The sequence below is a fragment of the Dysidea avara genome, chromosome 2 (assembly GCF_963678975.1).
Source record: "Dysidea avara chromosome 2, odDysAvar1.4, whole genome shotgun sequence".
Lineage (NCBI taxonomy): Eukaryota > Metazoa > Porifera > Demospongiae > Dictyoceratida > Dysideidae > Dysidea > Dysidea avara.
Genome location: NC_089273.1, coordinates 42,603,109 through 42,616,110, shown reverse-complemented (window position 1 = coordinate 42,616,110; position 13,002 = coordinate 42,603,109). Strand labels below are relative to the sequence as shown.

At 37.8% G+C, this 13,002-nt stretch overlaps 1 long non-coding RNA gene across 5 annotated transcripts in view; it reads right to left on the bottom strand.

The window, feature by feature from the left end:
- LOC136247380 (uncharacterized) overlaps nucleotides 1-13,002 on the bottom strand; it is a 177,575-nt gene that overhangs the window by 85,814 nt on the left and 78,759 nt on the right. For 4 of the 5 annotated variants that reach the window (XR_010697453.1, XR_010697457.1, XR_010697454.1 and 1 more), the window contains 3 exons: nucleotides 6,140-6,343; nucleotides 3,388-3,669; nucleotides 1,842-2,085 (listed from right to left, as the gene is read on the bottom strand). This is a non-coding gene — a long non-coding RNA (uncharacterized lncRNA). The remainder of the gene's footprint in view (nucleotides 1-1,841; nucleotides 2,086-3,387; nucleotides 3,670-6,139; nucleotides 6,344-13,002) is intronic. The other variant, XR_010697456.1, reaches the window with a different exon arrangement.

Genomic DNA, 13,002 nt, shown 5'->3' with positions numbered 1-13,002 from the left:
GGTTGTAAATTAGTGTTTTTGCGTGTAGTGTAAAATACATGTATTTTGTATTGGACAAAAAATGACAAGGAATGATGAGATTTTATGATCAGCCTGTTTTACCAAGTTGAGGTTTCAAAAAGGATATTAAACAGATTTTAGATTTATTTAATGCATAATTCTTGATTTTTAAAGGTTTAACCCAGTGTTTGAAAACTTTTAATGTTGACCACCTGAAAATGCTTGATTTGACAATCCCATACATATGTTTTGATATGCTTAATGTGTTACAAATTAAAGATACATGCATTTAACACCCATCAACAGTCCTATTTTACCCAGCAGCACCTTGCTTCCCTCTGTTCATCAGATTCTGTTCCACGTGTACGCTGATCTTGCTGTCTTCTGGTAAGCCTTTGGTGTTCATCCACGTTCTCGCGTCTAATTCTTTCATATTGTCGTCGCCTAGCCAACCTACAGTAGTATTTTCGAAAGGCACAGGTAGCAAGCTGCACTTAGTGCATGTACCGGCTATTTGCGTTTACAAACCTTGCTTGTTTTTCCTCCTCGGTTTCTCTCTCTCTTCTGAGCCTATCGCGCTCCCTTCTTCTTCTGAGCCTTTCTTCTCTCTGTTCTGCACTTTCAACACTCGCCATGGTCACATCGCGCCACGTGCAATAAAAGTGACCACTGTGTGGAATTTTCCATGTTCTTTGCGTAAACGTTTGGGAATGCGACGATCGTACGGTCCTTTGGACTACTAACAGTGTGGGACTTTCCGTGTTCTTTGCGTAAACGTTTGGGAACGCGACGATCGTACGGTCGAATAGAGTACTGCAATTGTGGGACTCGCTCAGGCTCGCCCCAATCAAGAGTATATCATGGGGAGGGAGAGTATCGAACTACGCTATACGCTATGAAAAATGGGCCCGTAAAGTCCTATGGCATCGTTCAAACGACTCGGTGATTTGTGTTGATTGGTGACTAACTATAAGCGCAGTGGGCGCACTTTGTAGATATGACTACTGAGTGAAAGAACGGTGTACTAGAGAAAAGTATGGCACATTACGCAGAGGAACTCGCCGTACAAAGAGAAAGACAGACGCAGCTAACCTGGAAAGCAAACATCGAGGTTTCATCATGGTCGAGCGAGGTTGAGATTTCGATATTTCATCATGGTAGAGATTTCATCATGGTCGCCATCCCATGCCTCGCCTCGACAGTTGTACTAGATAAAGTGACAAGTCTAAATGGAATTTCAGCAATTGCGATTCCATACGGACCACCCGTTAAACATTTAAGGTGTTAAATCTGAGCAATCAACAGCGGTCAGGTTTACGACAAGAAACGAAAGTATGCGGGTTACTTTACGGGCTCATTTTTCACAGCGTATAGCGTAGTTCGATACTCTCCCTCCCCATTATATACTCTTGCTACAATAAACATACAATTCCTTATTCTCTTTATGTTGTAGTAAGATTGGAGATAAAATTCTTAATTCAGAACCCATTTAAGAAAAGTAAAAGTGATCAAAATTTCACAGAAGTGTTGTCTAAGCACAAACCAACAAACAGCTGGGATCTTAAAATTGATAATTTAACAGATGGCAATTACAATTGGCGATTTGATAGATGCTTATATATTTTTAAAAATCCACTTCATCATTCAACCTCAGTCAAAGTTGCTACAAATAATCATGTTATTACAGACATGTATCATGAGAGAAACAAATAAACAATTATTACACAAGGACTGTTTCAATATTTCTATACATAACTATAACACCATAGCAACATTTATCATGTACACAACCACATAGGAGGCACATACACACACACACATACACGCACACACACACATACCTTGTTGCTCAGACAATTTCCGATAATGAAGTTTATTCACTATGACGTACATCTTGTGTCATTCATCATGTAACTACTTCACAAGATCCCTAGATCTTCCTTTGAATTACTCCTTCTTTCAAGAACTGTCAAAATAGAAGCATCACGATTGATGTAACTCCTGCAGCAGTAAAGCAGGCAACATCAGAGACTTGAATATCTTCTACATTATCGGTTGTTTGGCTATTGACTGCTTCGATTAATTCTGTAAGAACAAAAGCATTGCCAGTAAGCTAAATGGTTTTGGTCTGCTGTGTAATAACACATGCATATACATGTTAACAATTGACATATTTTCAAGAATTTCACAATTTAATAAATATTCTGTATTTCCTTCCTGCCTATCTGCCCGCCCACCCACCTACCTGAAGCCTTCAGACAAGCATAACTTGACAACCACAAAGACTATGGGCCTGAGTTTTCACTGTTAGATGTGTACCTTTTGGCATACCACAGTACGAACGTACAATGCATTCTTCATGGATAGGTCAAAGACTTAAAAAAGGTCATTAAGTTCTGATAATAGCTGCCCCTCACTAACTACATCTCATTTATATCTACATACATAGCTTGCTACACTGCTCCTCTAAAGAATATGGTGACTGCCCTAATAGAGTATCTTGAGTAAGAGGCTCTTCCACAAAAGGGGGTTCCATGGAACTATTTGAACCCCCACTGGATCCACCCCTACTATACTCAAATATAAATTTTTCCAATATTTCCATGCTCACGGTTTTAGAAAAGAAAAATAAAATGTACCAAGTAACATTTGTATTACGACAATCCAAGTGATTGGTACTCTTTCACTCATCGCTACTATTAACTACTTCTGCTCATTGTAAAAATTAAAAACCCACAATCTAGTCAATCCAGTAAGTGGCTTACTAAGTATATATGACCTTATAATATATTTTTGAAAAACCTAGCATAAAAACTTAAACCCACAATCGAAAGTAGCATGTACTACTATGTAAACAACTATGACACATTACAGCTATCCTGTAAACATAAACCCATAATTTAATGCATTTTTTAGTAATTATTAAAATTAGCCATTTGATAGATGCTTACATAATTTTTTAACAATGTGTTAAAAGCCACTTCATCAATCTACCTTAGTCAAACTTGCCATAAAAAAACTAGTGCTGTGAAAGCAAATAGCTGGCTAATTCATTCAAGTTATGAGCCGTTTCTTTGCATACCAAATAACTGATACTTAAGACATTTGCTCAAAAAGTGCATGTTTTAGGTACTACTTTTCTTGTACTGCAACATTTATATCATACTTGTAGTGGGATACTGCTAGATGGGTATAATCACTTAGTTCCTGTTACTTGTGATAACTAAGTCAATCTCACAAACTGTGAAAGGGAACATATCTCTCACACCATGTAGGTGCAGCATAAAATTATTAGAAAATGTTACTCCATTCATTTGACAGTTAAAATCAATCACGGCGTGTTTAAATAGTGCAGCAAGATATACAATTGCTATAGTTATTGTTCACCTTCATAAGCAGATAGCCACTACATTGTTAGGTGTCATAGCAGCTCTGTTGAATCCAGTCTAGCACAATAAAAAACCTGAGCCCAATACAACACTCCTTGTAGTTAGATACTTGTGTGGAACTATCTAGTGTCATTGGTCTGACTTGTGGAAGGTAGCTTGTAATTTGTTCAGTGAATAGATATTTAATTTTCATTATCCACAAACCAACTATTTTCTTGATATACAGCATGTAAGATATCCATTTAAAAATGATACTCACCGTCAAAAGTTGAAAATGGATCTGAAAAGTAATATATACTCTCAGAAGATAAATTCTGTGACACTTCAGTAGGGATAATTAAAATAAAAGGAGGTCATCAACACCTGTTAGCTATACTAGTTGACATATACTTTCTACTGTAGTAATATACAACATGTCAATAGAAGCTATAGTCATCCTTTAATGATTTACATTATCAAGTTGTCCATACTGTAGGGAACCATCTTTGATGTGAATCAACTTCGTAATGACATCAAGACTTGATGCTTACAGCAAAAAGTCTTGCCAAAAATTATGTAACATAAACAAACAAAGATAACTTGGATGATCTGTTGAGATTTTGAGTTCTTTATATACATGTACATTCTATAACTGATTGTGAGTTTTGGTTATAACAATAATATTATACTACAATAAACATATAACTCCTTATTTTCTTTATGTTCTAGTAAGATTAGAAATAAGTTCTTAAATTCAGATGACAAACCCATCTAAGATAAGTAACTATAAAGTAATTAAAATCCCACAGAAGTGTTGTCTAAGCAGAAACCAACAAACAGCTGGGATCTTAAAATTGGCAATTTAACAGATGGCAATTAAAATTGGCGATTTGATAGATGCTTAAAAATTTACTAAAAGCCACTTCATCATTCAAGGTTGCTACAAACAATCATGCTATTACAGACATGTATCATAAGACACACAAATGAACAATTATTACACAAGAACTGTATATTTCTATACATAACTATAACACCATAGCAACATTTATCATGTACACAACCACATAGGAGGAACACACATGCACACGCACACACACACCACATATACACACATAGACAAAGCAAAAGCAAAAAGCAAAGCAAAAGCCTTCAGCTGCCACTAAGCAATCATGCTGCCCAGTGGCCAGCACTGGGGCACCTGTGCACTACTCAGGTACTATGAGTCAGTGCAGGCATGCCCTCCTGGGGCAAGACTGGTAACCTGCAGGAGGCTGTACCATGCCTCACCGGTGAGGGTGTGGGCACCCAAAGACCAACCTGGACAACACACATACGCACACATACACGTACACACACACACGTACACACACACACACGTACACACACACACGTACACACACACGTACACACACACACACGTACACACACACACGTACACACACACACGTACACACACACACACACGTACACACACACACACACACATACACACACACACGTACACACACACACACGTACACACACACACACACACACACACACACGTACACACACACGTACACACACACACGTACACACACACACACGTACACACACACACGTACACACACACACGTACACACACACGTACACACACACACACGCACACACACACACACGTACACACACACACACGTACACACACGTACACACGTACACACACACACGTACACACACACACACGTACACACACACACACGTACACACACACACGTACACACACACACACACACGTACACACACACACACACACGTACACACACACACGTACACACACACACACACACGTACACACACACACACGTACACACACACACGTACACACACACGTACACACGTACACACACACACACACGTACACACACACACACGTACACACACACACACGTACACACACACACACACGTACACACACACACGTACACACACACACGTACACACACACACGTACACACACACACACACACACACACACACACGTACACACGTACACACACACACACACACACGTACACACGTACGTACACACACACACGTACACACACACGTACACACACACACGTACACACACACACGTACACACACACACACGTACACACACACACGTACACACACACACGCACACACACACACACGTACACACACACACACGTACACACACACGTACACACACACACACGTACACACACACACGTACACACACGTACACACACACACACGTACACACACACACGTACACACACACACACACACACACACACGTACACACACACACACACGTACACACACACACACGTACACACACACACGTACACACGTACACACACACGTACACACACGTACACACACACACACGTACACACACACACGTACACACACACACACGTACACACACACACACACACGTACACACACACACGTACACACACACACGTACACACACACACGTACGTACACACACGTACACACACACACGTACACACACACACGTACACACACACACACGTACACACACACACACACACGTACACACACACACACGTACACACACACGTACACACACACACACGTACACACACACACGTACGTACACACACACACGTACACACACACACGTACACACACACACGTACACACACACACACACACACACACACACACACACACACACACACACACACACACACACACACACACACACACAATCTCTGATTATTAAGTTTATTCACCATGATGTATATCTTGAGTCATTCATCATATAACTACTTCACAAAATCCCTTGATCTTCCTTTGAATCCCTCCTTCTTTCAAGAAGCGTCAAAAGAGAAGCATCACGATTGATATAACTTCTGCAGCAGTGAAGCAGGCAACATCAGAGACTTGAATATCTTCTCCATTATAGGTTGTTTGGCTATTGACTGCTTCCATTAATCCTGTAAGAAACAACATTGCCAGTAAGCTTGGTCTGCTATGTAATAATACAAGCGTAAACATGTTAGCAATTGACACAATATCAAGAATTTCATAATTCAATTATTCTGTATTGCCTACCTGCCCAACCTGTATGATGCCTTCAGACAAGCGTAACTCGACAACCGCTAAGGTTACAGGCTAGAGCTGGGTAATAGTAAAAAAAAATATTGAGTATCGTGATATTAATTTTCAAATCATATCGTGATATTTAGCCTCTACACTATTGTGATGGATGTAACAATTCTAAATGAGTACTGAGTAGTTCTATTCATGAACCATGTTCTTGTCTTTTCACAATAAAGGAGCAATGTTTAGGTGTAAACAATGTATAAATTAGCAAGTTTGTTTACAAAATTCTCAATTGTACAAGCAGCTAACTACTTACCTGTCATCTAGATACTATCGTGATATATATCGTTGTGATATTTTCATTACTATCGATCGTCTGGTGAAATTTTGCTATCGCCCACCTCTACTACAGGCCTGATTTTTTACTGTTAGACGTGTACCTTTAGGCATACCACAGTACATATGTATGTACAATGCATTCTTCATGGACTGACCCATGTCCTCCTTTGTGTTCCATTCATCTTTGCTGACAGCAATAGGTGTCAATTTGGGGTAGCACAGCATGATGGCTTCCCTACATAACAGGAATCGTCCAAGGTGGTTTTCCCTTGTGAGTGAACTAATTGTAAAGTTCTTCACATAATCTTCATTCATAATGTTGTGTAACAGACTCGACAATGTCATTTTACGTAAAATACATTCCATTTTTAAAAAGCAAAGCCACTATAGAGAGGCATTCTGGGCCAAAAGGTTAAATGTACACTAGTACAGTTTCTGGTTTAGATGACATCCCTTGTTTTCTTGCTTTGATCCCAATACAGGGATGGATCCGGAGTTATTAAAAGGGGGGTTCTACTCTGGACCACAAACTTCAGCCTAGCTGTAAGTCGAAGACCAAAAGAAAGATCATTACATGCTGACAATAGCTGCCCCTCACTAACTACATCTCCTCATTTATAACTACTTGCATAGCTTGCTAACACTGCTCCTCTGAAGTATACTGTGACTGCTCTATTAGAGTATCTTGAGTAAGAGGCTTTCCACAAAAGGGGGGTTCCATGGAACTGTTTTGATCCTCCTGGATGCACCCCTACTATACCCAAATTTAAAATTTCTAATCTTTCCCTACTCACAGTTTTAGAAAATAAAAATCAAATGTACTGAGTAACATTTGTATTACGACAATGCAAGTGATTGGCACTCTTTCACTCATTGCTACTATCAACTACTTCTGTTCATTGTAAAAAATAAAACTCACAATCTAGTCTACCTAGCAAGTGGCTTACTATGGAAGCTATGTATATGACGTTATAATAATATGTCACCGGATCTCCAAAAACAGGACATAATCGCACAAGCCTAAATTTACAATATAAAGCATTGAATACATTGGGTGAAATACTTGTGTATTATTGAAAAAATTCCGTAAATTTTTTGAATACCTCTTTCTTAGTAATGGAAGGAACTAACAATAAAACCCTGGGTATCATCTTATTTGCCTGCTCAAGAGGAGTTGGAAAATCTGTTTCGTTGCAGTAGACCCAAGCATACGGAAGTTACGAGCATTTGTTTACATCAGGTCAAAGCTATCGTATGCAATCAATTTTTCTTCACAGATTTCGCTTTTGTATGCAGTGAAGAAAAGTGAGTAAAGGAAAAACATACCCAGAAATTGATTCTCCTGTTCATGACGATACGATGGTGAAAATTGTAGCTCTGTACCTCAATCCGTTGGTAAGTTACAACCGTTTTTGTAAGCGTCTGTAATTTATTTTCCCTATACTTGCTGTACAAATCGATTTTTCTGTTGTTGCTACTTTGTAGGACTGTAGCTCTGTAAGATATTGGCATATGGAGCTGAAGCTTTGCCAGTGGGTACATTTGGCTAAGTAGATTATAAATATTTAATAAACAGGAATTCACAAAATATGCAATTTTATGTCCTGTTTTCACAGATCAGGTCACATATATTATCTAAAAAAGTTAGTATAAAACTCAAACCCACAATCGAAAGTAGTATGTACTACTATATAAAAAACTGTGACACTTTATGGCTAACTTATAAAACTTAAACCCATAATTTAATGCATTTTTTGGAAAAGGTCATACTATTACTGGAGGCCTTTGAATCTGATGATTAGATGTGCTGCAGCTGGCCAAAGGTCTCCAGCTGTGGGGTGTATACATGGCTTCTGGAATTTTCATCACTCGTTGCAATTTCTCTGGGGATTAAATCACCATCTGATGTATCTCTATGACATCCTTAAAAAAACTAGTATTTCCATAATTTAAACATTTTTTTATGTGTTAATTTCAATTATGGGTTTAATCACATGAGTTGCATATTAGCTGATTGAAAATGTAATGGTAAAGACTTTGTTTAATTCACACAGTCTTTAAGTTTCTGGACTATATGTCTTTAAGGGTATTTATTTTAAATCACTTGAAGTCTGTCTAGCAAATGGCTTATTACATATAGCCCTTTAAATTGTTGAATAATTATGTGGTACAACAAAAACCCACAATCGATGTATTAGTACATTAACAATTAATTGTGGATACAGCTAAGATCACTCCTCTTAATCTTTCTTTGTTAATATTAGCTGGTAACTCTTTTGCAATGGCTACACGACGCTTCGCCATTAAATTTAACATTAGGACATACAAAACTCACATGATTAAACCCACAATCGAAGTCAAACATGTGGCGAGATGCTTGGTTGATGGATAATACTAATTGCTGTTGCTCTTCACATGGAGTCATTTTTATTCAAAAACTGGCATACATATTGCCAACTAGCTCAATATTTTAGCAGTTGACAATGAACAGACCATAAAAGTCTACAAATGATGGAAACCAGCATCTGCTAACTACCGTGATATCTACATGTTTTCCAGAAGCAATTATTTTGAAGCACCAAAGATGGTAGAGCTTTTCACCTTGGTGGGAGTTCTAATCATAACATGATTCCAAATTTCTATTTATTAAGACTTTACAGCACGAGTGTTGAAGATCTATAGGACTCCTGGTCCTACAGCCTGTTTAAAGTTGTTAGAGAAAGTATGTTTGAAAAGGTGGAGAAAGGAGAAAAGTCCATGACTTAACCTGGGTAGCCATGAACCTGCAACCATCTGATTATCTATCCAGGACAAAACACATACACATGGATCTGTATCCTATCGATGAGGTACATAGTCACTTAGCCAAATTTTAAGGTTAGTAGGTGCGATCTTCCCAGTCCTGCTGGTCACTTGTACCTAACTACTATATACAAGCTAAGAAATGTGTCCGACTGTCCGGGTTCATTCATAATTTAGCTTAGTATGGATGTGAACACTTTGTCAGTAGCTTATATCTTATCAGTTTAAAAAACGAAGTTTGATTATCTAAAAGAAGTAGCAAAATTAATATTTCACATAAAAATAAATGGATTTACAAAAATTTAGGCCATGCCAAAGCACTGTATACAACAAATGGTAACTTTTTAGAAGCTTCTTTAATTCTTAGGTGATGGGTATTCTTTTAAACACAAAAACGCTTGGTATTTCCTGTGAGCTGTGGAAATGAAAGGATTCACTGCAGTTGTGCGTTCTAGCCACCCACCTGCTTGTAAAAAGTAATGCAAGAAGGCAAAGCCTCATCAGGTTTTTAACAAGATCAATTAATTATTTGCAGGATAGGACAGGCACCTGTGCTAGTAGCCATATTAAGCTATTACCAGTGCTGGAACTTGTGTTTGGACACATACCAGATGGTCCTCCAAGGAAATTTGGTTGTCATTTGATGCTCTAGAGAATCTCTACTGGGATGTCCACTGTTTATCATCAACTATACACAACCAACAACCTGACATCTCAGTTTGCAAAAAGAAATGGCATGATCAGAAAGTCAGAGATAACAGTGCGGACCATGTCATTAGCACACTAGCATGTTGTAAAGCTAAACAACCTTATCTGAGAAATATGATAAGCATGTTTCTCAGGCCATACCCAGTAATGTAACCAAACAAGTCATAGCATGATACCTGATTTGTCATTGATGACAAGTTGGTAAAAGGTTGTTATGGAGATATATAACTGGCATTCAAATATTTTTAAAGGTACGGTAATGATTTGTACAGTACAAAGAGATTTTTATGGCAAGGTTTGGATATAATTTAATTATTATGACATCATGAGTAAAAATACACATTACCTCCAATAATGCACAGTATTACTGTTTCTGATAAGCTATACACATATATACAACCACAATCAAAGTTCAAAGATCCAGTACTACTTAGTGTATGGCCTTTTCCAAAAAATAGATGATATAATTCTGAGCTAGCTATACACGTAATGGTACAGTGGATTCACTATATATCAATAACAATTAAATTTGATTGTGTGGGTTTAAGTTTTCCATAAAATTTATGGTGGCAGGGTTTGGCTTAAAACATATCAACGTTTGCTGGTAACTGTACTTCACTCATGCAGCTACTATAACACTTCCACTCTCACCCACCCCCACCCCCACCCCCACCCACACATGCGCAAGCACAGAAAGGAAGAGGAAATGGAAGGTACTCCCTACAATAAACAAGTTATCAATAGTTTAAAAACCAATAGTACAGTGTGGTCACACAGTACAAGACACGGCATCTATAAGTCAAACTTGATAAAAGTACCAAAATAATTTGGTACAATATTTACTTGATTCATACCGTATAGCTGGTAATTTTCGAAAGGTTTTTAATTTTGGATATTTCGAAGAGGTCCTTCTCTTCGAAAATAAAATCCCACGTCCGGTTCTTCGAAAATAAATTCCGCAGCGATCCAACTTTTGGCGATTCGTTTGTACATTCCTCGAATTTTAGCTCAGTATTACTGATGATAATGGCCTCTACGTACCCGGGTACGTAGAATATTATATTTATGTAATGGATAAACTGTATCATTACTGTACCAATAACCAGAAAACAGGTGATCCAGAATGGGAATTGATGTCATCTGCTCTAGAATCAGTATGGTAGATATAGCTAGCTACGATTGAGGGCGATTGAGCCAGTGAATTTACTCCACTCGAGACTCCTTCAGTATTCTCTCCAGTGCACAGGGATGGGGATTACTCCATCAGTAAGTCAGATTTTGGCAAACATTCCCTATTTTGTGACACGAATTTCCGTTTATTTGAAATCCATCTGGACTTCGAAATATGCATTCTTCGAAATTAAATCCTTCGAAATTCAGATTTTGCTGCTTGTGCGAAATTTTCTGTTTCGAAAATAACCAGCTATACGGTACTATTTCATATTAGATACAGTGCCATAAAAATTACCAAACACAAAATGTTTTAAAATGACAAATAAAAGCAACAGAAACAAGTTGATGTTGTGCTACCTCTAAAAACCAGGCGCCATGCAGCTATAGTATGTTCACGTTGAGCTGAACCCTCAAAAATATTTAATAACTCATGGATGCAATTACACACGATCCTGAAATTTGGCTCATTTGTAGTACTGCTTGACCCGCTAAAAATATTTCAAAATCTTTTAGTTCAAATGTTTGACATAATATTTACAGCCAATCAAAATTTTCACAATACATTTCCTATGGGGAAGCCATATAAATAGTGTCCATTACAGCCCTTTCCCGAATTTGTAATGGAGCCAAACTGTACGTGTCTGTTGTTGACACCTTTGCTGTTACCAATAATCATCTGGTTGACTGAAATGTTAACTCTGTTGAGAAAAAATCCACTTTTAATTTTTAGCTGTTTTCAGGATTCAGCTCAACGTGAACATACTATAGCTAACTCGTCTGGAATTAACCATAGATAGTATATGCTACTATGAATTAACTAACTATGTATTACTATTTTATTGTTTTAACCAATAGGGTAGTTTTGGGTTGTGCAATAATATTGCTAGCTATTTCTCGCATTTTGTAATTCATAAATTTTTGTAATTCGTTCAATTACGGTGCTATGCACTGCTAAGAAAGCTCTTGTTAATTAAAACCCATCGATGGCCTAATTCTCTGGGACCACTGGTGAAATTGCCGAATTGCATCATATTAACAGTCCAGTACACAGAACTACTTAGTAACCATATATCTAAATACACGCTATAACGTCATTACTCGCCCTATAGCGTCATTGCTCAGCATGTACATCAGCATGTACGTACGTAGATAGAGGAAGGGCTGGTCTACAATGTAATAGTGTTTGCATAAGCATAGCTCTCCAAATGTGTTCACAATTAAATTTTAAAAATATCCTACAAACCACAAATTGTGAGGTAACCACCATCTTAAATAACAAATATTCGGCATTCTACATCAATTAGACACGTTAGTAGGCAGAGAAGTAAAGTATTGTGGTAAAGTTGTCAATTTGCTACCAACACTAAAATCATTTTATATACGTACTTACCCTTAAACACATCACAGGATTTTTTTAACAAGGTAGAATGGTGTTATACCACACTTAGGCTTTTTAGGGAAGACCTAGTAATAAAGATCTTCTTGCTTATGAAAGTACGTATATATGTAGACAGAACTACACAATCGT